Below are 19,353 nucleotides of genomic sequence, written 5' to 3' on the forward strand. Positions count from 1 at the left end.
CAGAGCAAAAATAGACATGGTCCCACCCTACTGGAGCTCACAGGCTATTGAGGGAAACAAATAACATGGTCCAGTTATCACAATAATACAAGTATAACTACAACTGGAGTAAGCAAAGTGATAAGAGCCACCTTGACAAAGTGACAGCTAAGCTAAGATTCAGAGGATGAGGAGGTGTTAACTAGGCAAGGAGGGAGGGAAAGCTCACTCCCAGCAGGAATGGCATATGCAAAGGCCCTGTGGTGGGAGGCTAAAGGCCAGTATAGCTGGAGCCCAGGCAGAGAGTGGTACAAGATGAGTCTGTGCAAAGAGGCAGGGGCAGACTATGCTGACGATGGAGAGCAGTTGATAGGCTTTAGGCAAAGGAGTGACATGATGAGATTCGCATTCTGAAAAGACCATTCTAGTTACAGTGTGGAAGACAGGTCGAAATGGAGCCAAGTAGATGAGAGAAACCAGTAAGGAAGCCATTGTCATAATGCAGGCAAAGGGTGATGGCATAAAATATGTGAACAGAGAAGGGGGAGGCAAAGTTGAAAAGATAAGTTGTGGCCATGCTAAAGAAAATTTTGAATACCAAGCTGTCTTAGTTAAGGCTGCTGTAACGAAAATACCGTAGTCTGGGTAGTTTAAACAGCAAACATTTATTTTGCACAGGTCTGGAGGCTCGAGAGTCCAAGATCAAGGTGCTAGCTAATTCGGGTCCTGGTGAGGGGTCTTCCTGGCCTGCAAATGGACACCTTCTTGCTGTATTCCCACTTGGCAGAAAGAGAGATCATCTCTCTTGTGTTTCCTTAGGACGTTAATCCTATTGAGGGGGGCTCCACCTTCATGATCTAATTACCTCCCAAAGATCCCAACTCTGAATACCATCATCATATTGGGGATTAGGGCTTCAACATATGACTTTGGGGACAACACATTCAGTCCACAGCCCACGCTAAGGTTTTGTTTAGTTGCATAGGTGGGTCTTAGGTAGGAGGATGGGCCTGCCTCTTATGCTCACCTGTGTGCACTAGTCACACCCACCCAACTGAAAATACTTTCTGAAGGCTGGAACAACCTTTCTGTCACCCCACAAGATAGTCCATATTCCCTCTTCCGTTCTCCCTCTCACTTTGCCTTTTCCCATTTACAATTCAGTAAGTCTGCACCAGACAATCTCACTGTGCACACAGGCTCTGTAACCCTTCTTCATTCACTGTGCACTCGGCTCCCTCTCTGGGCCCAAACTGAGCCTAATTATGACTGATAGCACAGCAGTACTCCTTCTAGAGAAAGTGTAAATTTCCAAGTTAAATACCAAAGTTCTTCCTGAACTGTCCTTTAAAACTGCTACTAAATGTTCCATGTCTCCTCTAATTAAATGTATTTCTTCCTATGGAACCAATAACCAAAATAAATTTTGAAAACTCAATTTTACTCAATTTCTATATTGTTTAAAATGTCTAATATCACAATAGTTATGTTCTCTCCATTCATGTCAATTCAGTGAATATTGCTGAGTTCATATGGTACACAAGAGACTGCAGGAAATAAAAAAATAAACAAGATCATAGTCCCATTTTTAGGACTTTCCAAACTTAGACAGACATGTCCATTAGAAACCGAAGTATCAACACGAAAAAGATGAGACTTTTTTTTCAAGAAATCTAGCAGTACTCAAAGGAAAGAGAAAGGAGGCAATAACTTTAGAAGGTAATGGAATACATGAAGGGAAGTTTTTAACGAGAAAGAAGACAGCATGTTTAAAGGCTAACAGGAAATCAGAGGAGGTAGAGATTGAAGAATGACAGGAGTAAGAGGAATGTGGATTCCTTCCTTCCTTCCAGAAATCCTTATTCAGTATCTACAGTGTTTAAGGCACAAGGGATACATCCAAATACAGCATGGGCAAGTGGGAATTTATAGCCAAGGAACAGGGTGGGGACCAGTAGATGGAAAATTACTAAGAGGATGGGGGGGGGTCTAGCTAAACTGACCTAGCAAGATTCTAGCTAAAGGCCCACCAAGGTTATCGTACAGCACCTGGGGGATGGCAAAGGATGAGGAACACAATCAGATATCGAGGGTGATCAGATATTGAGGAAGTCTAAACTGACTTAGCAGTAGTTTTGCCAAAATTAATTTGTACAAGAGGTCAGAGGAGCCTGAGTTGGGTTTGGTCAAGAAGAGAATCTTTGTCAGAAGTAGAGCCGGAGGGATGTGAACTATTTCCTACAAAGTGAAGGCACAAGAGAGGTGACAGAATCAGTTTGCTGTAGGAAAGGAGAATTTCAGAGTTCGAAGCGCACCAAAAGGGCTCTTCTTTAATGCTTACACTAGTAGAACAGGTTTTAGCTGTTCAGTCTTGGCCAGACAGAACAATTGTGAGGGGCGAAATCCTTAGCAAATGTTACACACACACACCAAACACACACAGAAGTGCCCTTTGGGTTTGGCTTCATTCTAAATGTGCAGTTTTCCAGGCAGTCTTTACAACGATCTGAGTAAGTTTCAAACAAAACAAAACAAAAACCAACGAACCAACCAACCATGGGAAATCGCCAACTGTTCGGGGTGGGGGGAGCTCTGTTCCTGGAGGTCCCAGAAAAACCTGACACCTACGAAGGTCAGATCTGAGCAGTGACTGGGGCCCTGAAAGAGCCACACTCCTTCCCCTGGGGGCTGGGGGGCGCCTGGGACCGAGTTAAATCCCCCCTACAGTAGAAAAGGGTGATGGAATTGGATTCCCCCAGCCTGCGAGGTGAAGGAGGAGGGCAGGACGCGCTCTTCCCGCCCTCAGCCCAAGACTCGGGGAGCCTCCTAGGGTCTGGGAGCCGCCTGGCCTCGTTGCCGAGCAACCGGCCGCCCCGCGCCCCTCTCGCGGGAATCGACCCGCAGTGACGCGAGAGGCGCGCGGTGCACATTGGGAGCACGAGGTTTCCGCCTGCCCGGGGCCCTCCCGCGCAACAGAACTGCTGGCTGGGCCAGGCCAGGAGGCTGGGGACGGGCTCGGCACAGACCGGCGCAGTCGGGCCCTCGCAGACCTCAGCCGCTTGGGCCGGAGTGTTGCTGCGGCCGTGGTCGGGCCACCGCCCTCCGGGGCCCGGCTTGGACGTGGGGCTGTCGGGTAAGTGCCTTCTGCACCCTGGGGTCGGCTAGGCCTCCCGCGAGCCCGGGGTTCTGTTGTGGGCAGGTCACCAGCGGCTTTCCGCACAGATGCGTTAGTGGACCCCGAGCGTTGTGTGCCTTGGTTTTGTCAAGCACGCAACAGTTATTGGGTCATTAACTGTGAAATGTCTGATTTCGAATCAAAAGTGTAGTTTATTGTATCTCAAACAAGAAGCAGTATAATGAGTTAAAGTATGCACCAAAACTATCGACACGGTTTTGCCATCTTAATGGTAGCTTGTTTATACCAGCAGCGAAGAAGCCTCGAGAGAGCGAGTGGCGATGAAATCGCAAAAGGTGTTTTCCACAGCTTGTTGAGAATTGAATATTTTTCCTTGCAAGAAGTAGTCCAAAACCTGGAAGAAGTGGTAGTCAGTTGATGCAAGGCCTGGTGAATACAGTGGGTGACAGAGAGTTTTCAAGTCCAGCTTCTGTAGTTTGAGCAGCATTATTTGTGCCACGTGAGGTCCAGCATTGTCTTGCAAGAGGATTGACCTGTGTCTTTTGACCAGTCTCAGCTGCCTAATCGCAAATATCCTCATCATTTCCTCCAATTGGTTGCAGTAGATACCCGCTGTAATCAATTGACCAGATTTCATGAAGCTGTAGTGGATAATACCAGCGCTGGACCACCAGACACCAGTAGCTTTTTTTGATGAATATTTGGTTTTGGACTGTGTTTCAGCACTTCATCTTTATCCAACCATTGTGCTGAACGCTTGCGATTGTCAAAAAGAATCCATTTTTCATCACACGTCAATACAGTGTAGAAATGGTTCGCCTTTATCTTATTACAGTAAAGAAAGGCAAGCTTCAAGACAGTTTCTCTGCTGATGCTCATTTAATTCATGTGGTACCCATGTATCCAGCTTCTTTACCTTGCCAATTTGTTTCAAATGGTCCAATATTGTTGGAATAGTAATGTCAAACCTTGCTGCTAATTCATGCCTAGGTTGACATGGATTTGCTTCCACCACAGCTTTCAGCTCATCATTATCCACCTTGGTCTCAGATCGCCCACATGTCTCATTTTGAAGATTAAAATCACCAGAATAGAACTTCTCAAACCATCAATGTACTGTGCATTCATTAGCCACAGCCTTCCCAAACATTTCACTGGGATTTCAAGCTGTCTGCACTGTGTTGGTGCCACAGCAGAACTCATATTCGAAAATAACACGAATTTTTTACTTATTCGTGGTTTCACAAAAACTGCTCTAAAAAAAGTGAAGATAATCACAAGCCAAAACGTGTGTTTGAAAGACTGAGGATGTACCTTCACAATAAAAATAAAACAAGAAGTGTCAAAGTGAAATGTCAGAGATATCAACTGTCAAACTTAGCACTTAAGGGAATCAGACATGTCATATTTAATAACCTAATAAAAGGCAGTTCCAGAGTGTGGTAGTTGCAGAGTGTTTGTTCCTTAGCAATCACAACAGCAGTTTGTTCTTCGCCTTCATCGTCCCTGGTTCCTGTGCTCTGGCTCCTTGGGTGCCAGGATGCCACTCCTTCAATGACATTCAGTCTTTTGTCCCTGCCTGGAGCTCCTTCCTTGGTTTCTGCTCCTCAACTCAGGAGTCTGTTCTCCAAAGTTCTATTTCTATTCTTGGCACACTTTAACAGTTGGTTGGTCTTCTACACCATCTCCTCAATTTACCAAAGTGGATTAGATAGCTCCTGAATGTCTTGTGCAGCAGAACGTGTTTTCTGAGTTCAAGGACTGTATGTCATCTTTTGTAGGGTAGTTTTTTATGTACCTTTTTTCATACCTCAGATTCTAAATCTGAAGTGGTTGCCTCCTTTCCCAACCTTCCACCTCCTGTGTGTTCACTCGCTAAATCCACCAGTCACTGAGGCATGAAATTGATGTATTTGACACTTAATCCCCTCTTCAGCCCCATCATTCTGTGAGGTGCCAGGTGTTAGACAGCTGTCTCCATGATTCAGTTGTTTGTATTCTCACTGCTCTGCCCCTGCCCCCCTCCATCTGTATTTTAAGTATTCACTTCCCCGTTGCAGCAGTCTTCTCTTTGGTCCTCCTGCTTGCCATCTCTTTCTGCTATCATTCAGTCTACCCATTCTTAAGAGACTAATCTTCCTAAAGCATAGATCTAAATATATCTTTTTTTTTTTACCAGGCCTGGGCGGGGAGCCCCACCCACGCAGCCCTAAATATATCATTTACCTGCTTAGAAACTTTCAGTGGCTCCCAATTATTGTCAAGATAGTGGCCCAACTCATTAGAATGCCATTCAAGCTCTAGATCTGTCTCTTTCAAGCTGGGCTTTGAGATGTGTCATGATTCAGAGGGAGAGTAGGAGGAAGAAGCTGAATTGAGGATTTTTGTCTTTCCAGCTCTGTGTCAATCTTTGGTTTAATTTCTTTTTTAAATTGTGCTTATATTTGAAAAAATGGGTTTAAGAAAAAAGTTTGAAAAAAAACACTGCAGTAAATGATTCATCCTAAACTATTTTGGGCCGTAACTCCCACCATTTACCTATCCCACAAAGTCGTAATCTCATACTTCTATTAGAACATATCAGCTTCATTCAAAAAATATTTACTTTTCATCAGCTGTGTGCGTGGCACTGACTGTTAAGTGCTGGGAATAAAGCAGTGAACTGAAGGCTTTACCCTCATGGGGTTTACACTTTATTGCAGGAAGAGACAAACAGTAAAATATGTGTGTCAAATGGTGACAAGTACTATAGGGAAGAAAATGAAAAACAGTGTCTTGGGAGAAGTTACTGTTTTTTTTATAGGGTGGTCATGGAGGCGTCACTGATAAGATACTTAAAAGCTGAGAGCTGAAAAGGGTAAACGTGAATCATGCTTACTTCCAAAGGAAAAGCATTCCAGGTAGGAATGTGCATGGTGTGTTTAAAACAGCAAGAAAGAATAAAGACAGGGTCTTGCTCTGTTGCCCAGGCTGGAATGCAGTGGCATCATCATAGCTCACTGTAACCACAAACTCCTGGGCTCAAGCAATCTTCCTGCCTCAGTCTCCTGAGTAGCTAGTACAACAGGCAGGCACCACCATGCTTGGCTAATTTTTTTATTTTTTGTGAAGATGAGGTCTCACTATGTTGGCCAGGCTGTGCTTAAACTCCTGGCCTCAAGCAATCCTCCTGCCTCAGGCTCCCAAAACACTGGGATTACAGGTGTGAGCCACCACACCCAGCCAGACGTAATGTTCAAAAAGATCTCACTGGCTGCTATGTTGAGAACAGTCCATAGGAGAACTATGATAAAAACAGGGGTCTTAGTTATAAGGTAGTACTCTAGGCAAGAGAGTCCAGAGCTTTGGATGAGAGAGAGGTAGCAACGGATAGAAGTGGTCACATGCAGAATATATTTTGAAAGTAGACCCAAGAGATTTGCAAATGGATTGAATGTAGTGTGTAAGAGAAAGAGAGGAGTCAGGGACGACTCCAAAAATTTTGATAGATCAACTGTAAGAATGGAGTTATTTATTGAGATGGGGAGTTTGTAGGAAGAACCAGCTTGGTGGGGGAGTGGGAAATTGGAAATTTGGTTTTGGACATGTTAAGTTTGAGGTTTTTGGTAGATATCCAAATGGAAACATCAAGTAGACAGTTGGATATGTGGGTCTAGAGTTTAGGGGTGAGATTGAGACTGAAGATCAAAATTCTGGAGTATTCAATGTGGAGATAGTACTTAGAGTCATGACACTGGATGATTGGAAGTGATTGTAAGCTTTGTGAAAATAGTTTGTCTCCCACTGTAGAATGTAAGTTCTTTGAGAGGAGAGACTTTGCTTTATTTTGTGTGTTTTTGGTAGCCCCTAGCACAGTTCCTCACACATAAGTAGGTGCTCAATGAGTGTTTGTTACTGTAGGCAAAGACTTTGTAATGCTAATGGCTGTATCCCCAATACCTAGCACAGAGTGGTAACCAGTAAATAGTTGATAAATAAATGTGTATGTAAATAAAGTGGAAAAATGATAATTGCCACATGAAAGGTTGGAGAAGGGTATTCCAGATCATGATTTTCCTCAAGATCACTCACCACATAATGATCTTTTCCCCCCAAACTGTGTTAAATTTAAATATATTCAGCTGGGTGTGGTGGCTCACACCTGTACTCCCAGCTATTTGGGAGGCTGAGATGGGAGGATCCTTTGAGCCCAGGAGCTCCAGCTTGGGTTGATGTAGCAAGAGACCATCTCAAAAAATAAATAAATAAATACCCTCAAGCACTGATTTTTTTTTTTTTTTTTTTTTTTTGGTAAAGAGACAGTCTTGGCCGGGCACGGTGGCTCACACCTGTAATCCTAGCACTCTGGGAGGCCGAGGTGGGTGGATTGTTTGAGCTCAGGAGTTCAAGACCAGCCTGAGCAAGAGCGAGACCCTGTCTCTACTAAAAATAGAAAGAAATTATATGGACAGCTAAAATACATATATATATATATAAATTTAGCCAGGCAAGGTGGTGCTTACCTATAGTCCCAGCTACTCGGGAGGCTGAGGCAGGAGGATTGCTTGAGCCGAGGAGTTTGAGGTTGCTGTGAGCTAGGCTGACGCCACTGCACTCTAGCCCGGGCAACAGAGTGAGACTCTGTCTCAAAAAAAAAAAAAAAAAGAGAGAGACAGTCTTGCTCTAGCACCGAGGCTGGAGTGTAGTGGCACGTTCATAGCTAGGAATACAGGCATATGCCACCATGCCCAGCTAAATTTTGTATTTTTGGTAGAGACAGGGTCTCACTATGTTGCCCAGGCTACCCTCAAGTGGTTCTATGACTTTGCACTCCCAAAGTGCTCGAATTATAGGAATGAGCCACCACACCCAGCCCTCAAGCACCAAATTATTATACTCTTATCTACAGCCATCCCATGAGTGAAGGTGGTAATGTGGGGAGAAACATTTTCTTTTTCTTTTTTTTTTTTTTTTTAATTTCAGCTCATCATGGGGGTACATAAGTTCAGGTTATATACAATATCCATGTCCTGCCCATCCCCCCGAGTCAGAGCCTCAAGCGTGTCTAAACCTGGTCAAACAAGAGAACCATCTGATGAGCTTTTAGCATTTTTGGAATATTAGGCATCACCCCCAGACCTACTGAATTAGAATCTCAGGGCTTGTGCCCTGGAAATTATATTTTAAAAGCTCACCAGCTGCTTCTGATTTAGCTAGTTCTCAGATGGCATTTGAGACTCATAGTGGAATTGGGAATAAAAAATACATCTAAGGCCCCTGGCCCTGCTCTGTCACTAACTATGACTTTCATCTTGAACGAGTCACTTGATCTCTGGGTCTTTTTCCCACCTATAAAAAATGAGGGTGGGAGCTGTGTGCCTAGGTCGGTTTATAGTACTTAATTATTGTCCTTTTAATGTATGTGGGGTCTGTGGTGATAGCCTCCCTTTTATTGCTGTTTCTGGTAATTTGTGTCTTTTCTCTTCTTTGATTAGTCTGGCTAGGGATTTCTCATTTTTAATCAATCTTTTCCAAGAACGAACTTTTGGTTTAATTTTTTTTCTGTATTTCTGTTTTAATTTCATTGATTTCTGTTCTTATATTTAATATATTTCTTTCTTTCTGCTTACTTTGTGATTATTTTGCTCTTCTGTTTCTAGTGTCTTAAAATGGAAGCTTAGATTTTTGAGATCTTTTTCTGTTGATTCTGCTGTAATATAAGCATTTGGGGCTACAGATTTCCCTAAAGGACACCTTAGCTGTATCTTACCAGTTATCATAATATGTTTTATTTTTAAAAATTGAGGTGGCTTGGGTGCAGTGCCTCACACCTATAATTCTAGCACTTTGGGAGGCCAAGGAGGGAGGATTGCTTGAGGCCAGAAGTGTGAGATCATCCCAGGCAACAAACAGCAGGATGCTGTCTCTACAAAAAATTAAAAAATTAGGTGAGCATTGTGCAATGCGCCGATAGCCCCAGCTACTTGGGAAGCTGAAGTTGAGAGGATTGCAGGATTGCTTGGGAGTTGGTAGTTGCAGTGAGCTATTATGACGCCACTGCACTCTAGCCCAGGCAACAGAGTGAGACCCTGTCTCAAAAAAAAAAAAAAAAATTAAATTAAAAATAAATAAAATAGAGGTGAAATTCACATGTCATTTTAAAGTGTACACTTCAGTGGCATTTATTTAGTAAATTCATAGTGTTGTTCAACCACCACCTCTATCTAGTTCCAAAACATTTCCATCACCCCAAAAGTCACTCTTCTCCCCTGTCTCCACCCCCTGACAACCACCAATCTGATTTTTTTTCTTTATGGATTTAGTATTCTGGATATTTCATATAAATGGAATCATACAATGTATGTGACCTTTTGTGTCTGGCTTGTTGCACTTAGCATAATATTTTTAACATCCTAAATTATAACAATCTATATTTTTAATACCTTCAATAGCATACAAAAACTCTGTTCCTGTACAGCTCATCCCCCCTTTATGTTGCTGTTTCACAAATTCTATCCTTATAAATTATATGCTCTTGACATAAGTTTATCATTATTGTTTTATGCATTTGTCTTTTAAATCATATGGAAAACAAAAATAAATTACAAACAAACAAAAAACAATAATACAGGGTTTTAAATTTACCTATGTAGTTACCTTCACCGGTGTTCTTTATTTCTTCACATGACTTTAGGTTACTGTCTAATGTCCTTTCATTGCAGCCTGAAGGACTCCCTTTAGTATTTTTTATACAGCAGGTTTACTAGCAAAAAGCTCCCTCAGCCTTTGTTTATCTGAGAATGTCTTAATTTCTCTTTGACTTTTGAAGTACAGTTTTGCTGGATGTAGGATTCTTGGTTAACAGATTTTGGTTTGGGGGGATTTTTTTCTTTCAGCACTTTGTATGAGTGCACTGCCTGCTGGCCTCTGGGGTTGCTGGTGAGAAATTGGCTGTTAATCTTGCTGAGATCCCTTGTATGTGACAAGTTGCTTCTCTTTTGCTGCTATAAGATTTCTTTCTTTGCCTTTTGACAGTTTGATTATAATGTGTCTTTTTGGTGTATCTCTTTGAGTTTATCCTCTTTGGAGTTTATTGAGTTTCTAGGATGTGTCTATTCATATCTTTTAGTCATTATTTCTTGAGGTGGTTTTGGCCATTATTTCTTCAAATATTCTTTTTGCCCATTTCTCTCTCTCCTCTGCTTTTTGGACTGCAATTATGCATGTGTTGGTCTGCCTCATGGTATCCTGCGGGTCTCTGAGGCTCTATTGATTTTTCTTCATTCCTTTTTCTGTTACTCGGACAGGTTAGTTTCACTGGACCTATCTTCATGTTCACTGATTCTTTCTTCCACCTGGTCACCTAAGCCCTTGAAACCCCCTAGTGAATTTTTCATTTCAGTTATTATACTTTTTGGGTTTAGAATTTGATTCCTTTTAATACTTTCTATTTCTTTATTGATGTTCTATATTTGTTGAGACATTGTTCTCTTGGTATAGTTTAACTCTTTGTCCATGGTTTCTTTTAGCTCTTTGAGCATATTTAAGACAGCTTTGTCTGGTAATTTCAATGTCTGTACTTTCTTGGAGATAGTTTATTTCTTTTTTTTCAAAAAGGTATATTGAGTTTTTATTGGTGATTCTAAGTATATGTGTTTATAACAGATGTGGTAGGTGAGTTTAACATACTAAAAGAGTTCTACAGCATCTCTTCAGAAAAGATTATGTACTATACAAACTATTGAAATCATATAAAACCATTTTTTAGTGTCTTTTCAACTGAGAAGAATCCTATTCAGCACACTTCTCCTCCTGAGATAGTTCACACTGAGCAAGCTTTGCTTTCACTTTTTTATTTTCTTCTACAAGAGCTTCATATTTCTCTTTCATTTCTGCCAATTCTAGGCAAAGCAGCTCTATTTCTGGATTTTCTAGGGTGACAGCTCCTAATGGGTGCTTTAAAAAATCCAAAGCACTGTTAGGTTTCTCTGGTTCTTCATATAAAGCTACCAACACCTTAGCATGTTCAGCAACCCTGCCTTCTCCAGGTACCTCCAGAACTGCTCACGCTTTGAGTTGGCAGCTTTGTAACGGGCCATAGTGACAGTGGCAGTGGCGTAGCTGGCACCCGAGACTGACTGGTAGGCCAGTTTGTTTATTTCTTTTGTGAATGGGCCATACTTTCTTGTTTTATTGCATGGTTTATAATTTTTATCAAAAATTGGATATTTTGAGTATTAAAATGTGGTAACTCTGGAAATTATTTTATTCCCTTTCCCCCACTCAGAGTTTGTTTTTGTTATTTGCTGTGGGCTATAGCTCTTTATTTAGTTACTTTTCAAAACGATTTTTGTGAAATTTATATTCTTGTACCATGTGTAGTCTCTGAAAGTCTCTGTTCCTTTAGCTTGCGTTCAACTAGTGTTTTGACAGAGATTTCCTTGAATGACAGGAGGCAAAAAAGAAAAAAATACATATAAGAAAAACCCAGCTCTTCCAGTCTTTGCAGATTGACTCTGTGTTGGGGCATTGGAGCACTCAGTACCGTCAGCCCACTTACAACCTTGCCTTGGGCTTTACTCCCTGCTTGTGCTGAAAGTTTAGTGTCTTGTCAGGTCAGTTATAAGAAGGTGTTCTGCACTCAGCATGTGCGTGGCTTTTGAAATTGTGCAGTACATGTGGGCTCTTTTCAATACCCTAATTTCCCATAGAAACTCCCCAGCATTTTCTCCCATGCTGTCAGCACATCAGTTGTTTGCCTCAACTGTAATCTTTTGCCTAGGCATCAGCAGGGTGTGCATTTGACTTACATTTTCAAGCAATGCTCTCTGTGTAGCCACTTTTCTGCCCTGAGTGGGTTCTGGGTTAGGTGAAACAAAGGCAAGTGCCTTGCATCAGTCCTTCTGGCAGCCCTGGACAGGTTAGAACAGGAAAACACAATTCTTTGAGATTAAGGTCTGCTCTGCTCCCTTCAAAACCAGGAACCAGGGTCCCTCACTGGGAATGTGGGCATCCATCTTCAAGACTACTACCAAGCCATGGAAGGGGGTTAGGCAAGGGTAAGTAAGAAAAACAAAAACAAAAAACAACCAGAGCTTTCCTACCATTTTTAAGTCATCTTTTTCTTGATTCAATGTTTATTTGGTTATTGTAAACCTTTGATTATTTGCCACAGTTTGTACAAAGTTGATTCAGATATTTTTGCTTGGTTTATCAATGTTTCTGTGGAAGCATGGGGCCTTGAAGCTGCCTACTCTGCCATTTTTGCTGATGTCAATTAACATGTTATATTTTCATTTTCATACAGTTCAATATTTTTTCTAATTTTCCTTGATACTCTTTGACCTATGAGTTATTTAGAAGTGTATATAATTTCCATGTGTTTGGAGATTTTTTGGTTTCTTTTTTAAATTGATTTAGCTTAATTCAATTATGAACACAGAAGGTACTTGGTTATTTCAGTTCTTTTACATTTCTTTCTTTCTTTTTTTTTTTTTTTGAGACAGAGTCTCACTTTGTTGCCCGGGCTAGAGTGAGTGCCGTGGCGTCAGCCTAGCTCACAGCAACCTCAAACTCCTGGGCTTAAGCGATCCTACTGCCTCAGCCTCTCGAGTAGCTGGGACTACAGGCATGCGCCACCATGCCCGGCTAATTTTTTTTTCTATATATATTTTAGTTAGCCAGATAATTTCTTTCTATTTTTAGTAGAGACGGGGTCTCGCTCAGGCTGGTCTCGAACTCCTGACCTCGAGCGATCCATCCACCTCGGCCTCCCAGAGGGCTAGGATTACAGGCGTGAGCCACCGCGCCCGGCCATGAGTTGTGTTTAATTCATGCTAGTTTTGAGCCCAGGGCCTCATGAAGCATAAGTAACTCACAGGTCTCTAACTTGGGAAATGAGTGAAATATTTTTCAAGTTGCATATAACTCACACACAGAAAACAATAAAAAATAACAAATTGTTCATTAAGTTAGAAAGGATCATTTTGTTTTCAAAGTTTTTATTCTGTTTTCTTAATAAAACACCATGGCCCCAAGGAAAAAAAAATTTTTTTTTCTAGTGTGGTAGCCAATGTGTTAAGGGGGAATTTGTTACTTGTATATGTTATGTAGTGATGAATTCTGGGCATTGGGTAGATCCACCATCCAAATGACATACTTTGTATCCTGCTATGTCTTCTTGATGGATTGACCCTTTTGCCATTATCTTACTCTTTGCTCTTGGTCTATCTTTGCTCTAAAATCTACTTTGATAGTTAATAAAATGATTCCAGCTTTCTTTTAATTAGTATTTGCAGGGCATGGCTTTTTCTATCTTTTTTTTTTTTTTTTCTTTTAGCTTGCATAGATCATTATATTTAAAGTGACCCTCTTTTAACCTTTGTAGGTCATTATATTTACAGTGACCTCTAGTGAATTTTTCATTTCAGTTAATGTACTTTTAAGCCCAGCATTTCTGGTTTGAAGATCAATTTAGTTTTAAAGTTTTGCAGAGCTATTCTGGCCCGCCCTACTTGTGTGCTACCCGGAGGCCAATCTGAAACCTCAGAGTACTCTATGTTATATTTCCATTCTCAAAGCTTGTAGTGTGTTGATTCTGGTTGTTTTTACACCTGGTCCACTCAGAGGGAACAGCTAGAACTTCTTACACATATTTACAATCCCCTTTTCTAGCTCCCCACTGTCTATTTGAGAGGGGATGGGGTGCCATCTTTTTACTATTCCATTAGTCAGGTTGTGGATAGTCATCACGGCTCTTCCACATAGTCTCTTCAGTGCTTGGTAGGGAGGAGAGAGGTGCCACCTCTGCTTGTGTTGGTACTAGGTGAGGAGAGGGAGGGTCAGCAGGGCTTTGTTCCACATTCTCTGTAGTACTTGGGAGGAGGGGGAAAGGTAAGGCTTTTTTCATGGTGTTTGCTTAGAGGAGGATGGGTATAGTCAAAAGCTGCAGTCACCAAACCCCAGGGCTAGTCTGTGGCCTGTTAGGAACTGGGCTGCACAGCAGGAGGTGAGTAGCAGGCAAGTGAGTGAAGCTTCATCTGTATTTACAGCTGTTCCCCATCCCTCACATCGCCACATAAGCTCCGCCTCCTGTCAGATCAGCAGTGGCATTAGATTCTCACAGGAGCACGAACTCTACTATAAACTGCACATGTGAGGGATCTAGATTGTGCACTCCTTATGGGAATCTAATGCCTGATGATCTGAGGTGGAGCTGAGGCGGTGATGCTAGTGCTGGGGAGCAGCTGCAAATACAGATTATCATTAGCAGAGAGGTTTGCCTGCACAATAAATGTAATGCGCTTGAATCATCCAGAAACCATCCCCCGCCCCTGGTCCGTGGACAAATTGTCTTCCATGAAACCCAGTCCCTGGTGCCAAAAAGGTTGGGGACCACTGGTCAAAAGGGTACCATCCTTCAGGGCTGCCCTCTTCCCAGTCACTTAACTAGAGAGAATAGGGTGTTTTTACTCCCACTGGCATTTTCGGGTTTTAGATTGCTTTAACATGCACGGCAGAATGTATATGAGGCAAACCACCAAACCACCCAGGGAACTCACTGCTGGGTCAGCCCTTCTTTTCTTTATCTTTCAAGAGTCTTTTTTTTTTTTTTAATACTTGCCTCATGTGTTTTGAACAGGGATTTTAGTTGTATTTGGCAAAAAGAATATGATGAATGTGCTTACTTCATCTTCCATGAAACTGGAACAACATGGCATTTGAAATTGTTGTCTTGATAAGTTTTTGGGTATCACTTCTTTTTTTAGTAGCAAATGCATTGCTCCCACGTGATGAAAATCCCACCCATTTGTGTGCTGATTATGTCTCATGGCCCCATCCTGCAACAGGCAGTAAAAACCTAACCCCAGTTGACGGCCCAAACCATCTTCCTAAAGAACCTTCCTCTTTAGCCACTCTGAGCCTTTGTACTCTGGCTCATAAGTCCTCTCCATATCTTTTTCCTCATTTTGTCTGTTCATTTGGGCCCACTTATCCACAGGACAAACCTTTTCACTCTTTGCTGGACTTGCAGTTAGATTATCAGAGGATTGAATGGACTAACTGTCAGGCATGTGGAAGAGCCTCTGGCACAGAATGAGCACTCATTACATAGCAGACATTTTCTCCTAGAATGCGTACTCGCAGCGTTTCTTGCTGTGTACTGTGAGGAAGCCCCAGCTAGCCCATGTGGAGAGACTTCATGGAGAGGCCGTGTGTACATGTTCCAGCCCACAGTTCAGCTGAGGTCCCTGCTGACAGCCAGCATCAGCTACTAGTTATATGAATGAAGGTACCTTTAAATGCTTCTTGTCTCTACCATCAATCACTCTTAGCCTTTGAGTCTTGCTAGCTAAGGCCCCAGACGTTGTGGAGAGACAAGCCAGTTCCACTGGAATCACAGAATCCCTAACAATAATTAATTGTTTCATGGCCGCGCACGGTTGCTCACACCTATAATCCTAGCACTTTGGGAGGCCAAGGCGGGAGATCACTTGAGGTCAGGAGTTCGAGACCAGCCTGAGCAAAAGGGAGACCCTGTCTCTACTAAAATAGAAAAAATTAGCCAGGCAACTAAAAATAGAAACAAAAAAATTAGCCGGGCATGGTGGCGAGCGCCTGTAGACTCAGCTACTTGGAAGGCTGAGGCTGGAGGATTGCTTGAGCCCAGGAGTTTGAGGTTGCTGTGAGCTAGGCTGATGTTACAACACTCTAGCCTGGGAAATAGAGTGAGACTCTGTCTCAAATTAAAATTAAAATAAAATAAATAAAATATTGTTTTATGCCACTATGTTTTGGATTGGTTTTTGGTGCAGTTATTAAGGGAAACAGTCTTTACTTCTTTGGAACATTTAGCACACTTCTGTTTGAATGTCTGATTTCCTGTTGACGGTATGCTCCTTAAGGGCTGAGACTGTGTCTTGAGTGTTTATTGCTGTATCCTGCATGGCACAAAGTAGTTAGTGTGCACAGTAAATAGTGAATTAATGAAGGTATGTGTTTCTTCTCTTCCTTTAATGTGGGTGACACGCAGTTGGTGTCTGCGTGGAAACAAGCACACACCTCTTTCTGCTTCCACAGTTGTTTCTGGCCAGCAATTCTGTGTCTGCCAGCTTGCTCCATCCCTCTGCAGGAGCCTCTCCTCCCTCCTCACCCTGACTGATCTATTGGTGAAAGATGCAACTGATTGTTTCTGCCACATTTTTTTTTTACTTGCAGGTGATACCTGTAATGGCACACTCCACCTCTGTAGGGAAAAGGGTTGAAAGCATGAAGAAACGGGAGGCTAGGAATTCCAGACATAAACTTGACTCATTTTACAATTTTGTTAGCAACAGTCTTGAGAGAATAAATACAACCCTTAGGTAGTTTGGTATTTTGTCCTTCAGGACAGTTCTTTCCTGCTAGTGTATTAGATTGTTGGGGTTAAGGGCTATTACTGTACCATTACAGACAGGCTTCGGGCTGCCCTCTAGTGGAGGTAGCACAATAAAGTCCTACTGTATTACACCCTGAGGCAACCTGGATCTCAGGAACAAAGAAAATTCTAGGCTAGGGACCAGCTCTGTGTCGTTGACTATAAATAGTCAGTTCTTACCACATTGCCTGGCATTTATTAAGAGTGCAACTAATATTTATTAAGGAAACTAACTAACATGTACCATTTTTGAGAACTGGTACTTTTCTTTCTTTTTTTTTAAAAATAGAGACAGGGTCTTGCTTTGTTGCCCAGGCTGGAGTGCAGTGGCTGGATCATAGCTCACTGTAACCTCAAACTCCTGGGCTCAAGCAATCTTTCCACCTCATCTTTCTGAGTAGCTGGGACTATAGGTATGCAACCCTGCGCCCAGCTAATTTTTAAATTTTTTGTAGAAACAGGGGTCTCCCAACATTGCCCAGGCTGGTCTTGAACTCCTTACCTCAAGAGATCTTCCCATCTCAGCCTTCCAAAGTGCTAAAATTACAGGCGTGAGCCATTACGCCCAGCCACTATCACATTTCTTTGCTTTTTTTGTTTGTTTGTTTTTTGTTTGTTTGTTTGTTTTTTTTTTTTGAGACAGAGTCTTGCTCCGTTGCCTGGACTAGAGTGCTGTGGCATCAGCCTAGCTCACAGCAACCTCAAACTCCTGGGCTTAAGCAATCCTTCTGCCTCAGCCTCCCGAGTAGCTGGGACTACAGGCATGTGCCACCATGCCTGGCTAATTTTTTCTATATATATTTTTATTTGGCCAGATAATTTGTTTCTATTTTTAGTAGAGATGGGGTCTCTCTCTTGCTCAGGCTGGTCTCGAACTCCTGACCTCAAGCGATCCTCCCGCCTCAGCCTCCCAGAGTGTTAGGATTACAGGCATGAGCCACCGCGCCTGGCCCACTAGCACATTTCTTGAGAATCCACTATGGTTAAAACATTAAGCTAAAGACTGTAAATGATGTAAATCAGGGGTTGGCAGACGTTTTATTAAAAGTCCAGGTGGTAAATAGTTTAGGCTTGGAGGCCATGTGGTCTCTGTCATAACTACTCAACTCTGCTGTAATAGTAGAAAAGCAGTTACAGAGAATACATAATATAATGAGTAGGTGTCTGTGTTCCAATGACTTTATTTACAGAATAGGCAGCTAGCTTGTAGGCCTGATATAAATAATGATAGGACTTTTCTAGTCAAATATACCAATTACCTCCCCATTGCCAAACCCACTGGGTTATTTTTAAATTTTTTTATTATTATGAAGTATTTCAAACCTCAGAAATGTATTAAGAATAAAATAATGAACACTCCTGTATCTATCCCCCTCATTCACCAAATGTTTATATTTTGCCACATTTCGGATCTTTTAAAGTAATACATCATAGCTGCAATTAGAATTCCTTTGTGTATGCCACCTGGATGCCTTCCCCTTTTTCTTCCTCTCCAGAGATAGACACTGTTGAAGTTGTTTGTTTTCTTCCCATGCTTGCAGTTTTACCCTTATATATATTGATATCCATATTAGGTATATTACTGTTTAATAGCCTTTACATTGTATGTAATCATTAGGCTATTTTGCTTTTTTCAGTCAACATTGTTTTTGAGATATATCTATATTGATATTTGTAAAATATTGAATTTTTTAATGATAAATGCATTTTGTGTACCATCTAAGAAATTTTTGCCATTTCCAGAGTAACAAAGATTATCTCCTATATATCTTTCCAGAATTTTATAGTTTTAGCTTTTATATGTAGTTCTGTAATCCATTTTGAGTTAATTTTTGTGTATGGTGTGAGGTAGGGATCATTCATTTTTTCCAAGTGGTTATCTAGTGTGGGCATTTTAGAACTGTCCATAAATTCTTTGACATTGTCTCCCTTCAAATGATGGAGCCTGATTCCTCTCCCTTTAGGTCTAGGCTATACTTAAAGACTTGACTTTAATGAAACAGAAGGTGGTGGTAGTGATGGTTCATAACTTCCAAGATGAAGGCATAAAAGGCATTGTGTCTTCCCCTTGTTCTCTCTTTCTCTTGAATCATGTGCCCTGGGGGACACCAGCTGCCACATGGTGAGGATATTCAAGCACAGTTATGTGGAGAGGTCCATGTGGCAAGGATCTGAGACCTGCCAACAGCAAGCAAGGAAGTGAGGCCTCCTCCCAACCACCATATGAGAGCTGGACTAGGTGAAAGTTTATCCCAATTTATATAGGGATTTTTACACAAAACATTTGAGAGCAAGAATTATACTCGCTGCACTGAGCAAACCAGCTCTGGCTTTGTTTAGAGCCTAGACTTGGGCCCTCATCCTTGCCATAGTCCTCCTGCAAGGGTTTTTGTCTCCCACAGCTTTCCACTCAGTCCCAGTGCACAAATGCTACAACACCTACAGTCTCACAGCCAACCCCCTCCCATGTCCCGTGACTCAGAGTTAAGAGAGCCTTACTCCTGCAGCTCTGACCAAGTGATGACCAACTCCTTTGTATGAATTAGAAATTAAAAAATATATATATACCTTCAGCCAGCTATGCATAAGGAACCGAGTCTGCACCTTGAACAGCAAGCCTCCTGTCCTTCAGTAGTCCTGTCTACTCCAAACCCCCCAGGTTTCCCCCAGGCTCAGGCAGCCTTCTTTGCGGGTCTTGTGAGGCCTGTGATGAGCACTGCAAGTTAAACAGGAGCATGGGCCACACTCAGGGGACTCTAGCTCTGAGTGTGTTATTCTGTTTCTGAGAGGGGAAGGGCTGCACAGTTAGTGATGAGGCTGGCAGGTAAAGGGATGACCAGGT

At 42.1% G+C, this 19,353-nt stretch overlaps 1 pseudogene; it reads right to left on the reverse strand.

Annotated features, from left to right (window-relative positions):
- Positions 1–10,885: 10,885 nt before the first annotated feature.
- On the reverse strand, positions 10,886–11,193 carry LOC123632629 (annotated as a pseudogene).
- Between the last annotated feature and the right edge of the window lie 8,160 nt (positions 11,194–19,353).

Source organism: Lemur catta, chromosome 2 (assembly GCF_020740605.2).
Source record: "Lemur catta isolate mLemCat1 chromosome 2, mLemCat1.pri, whole genome shotgun sequence".
Classification (NCBI taxonomy): Eukaryota; Metazoa; Chordata; class Mammalia; order Primates; family Lemuridae; genus Lemur; species Lemur catta.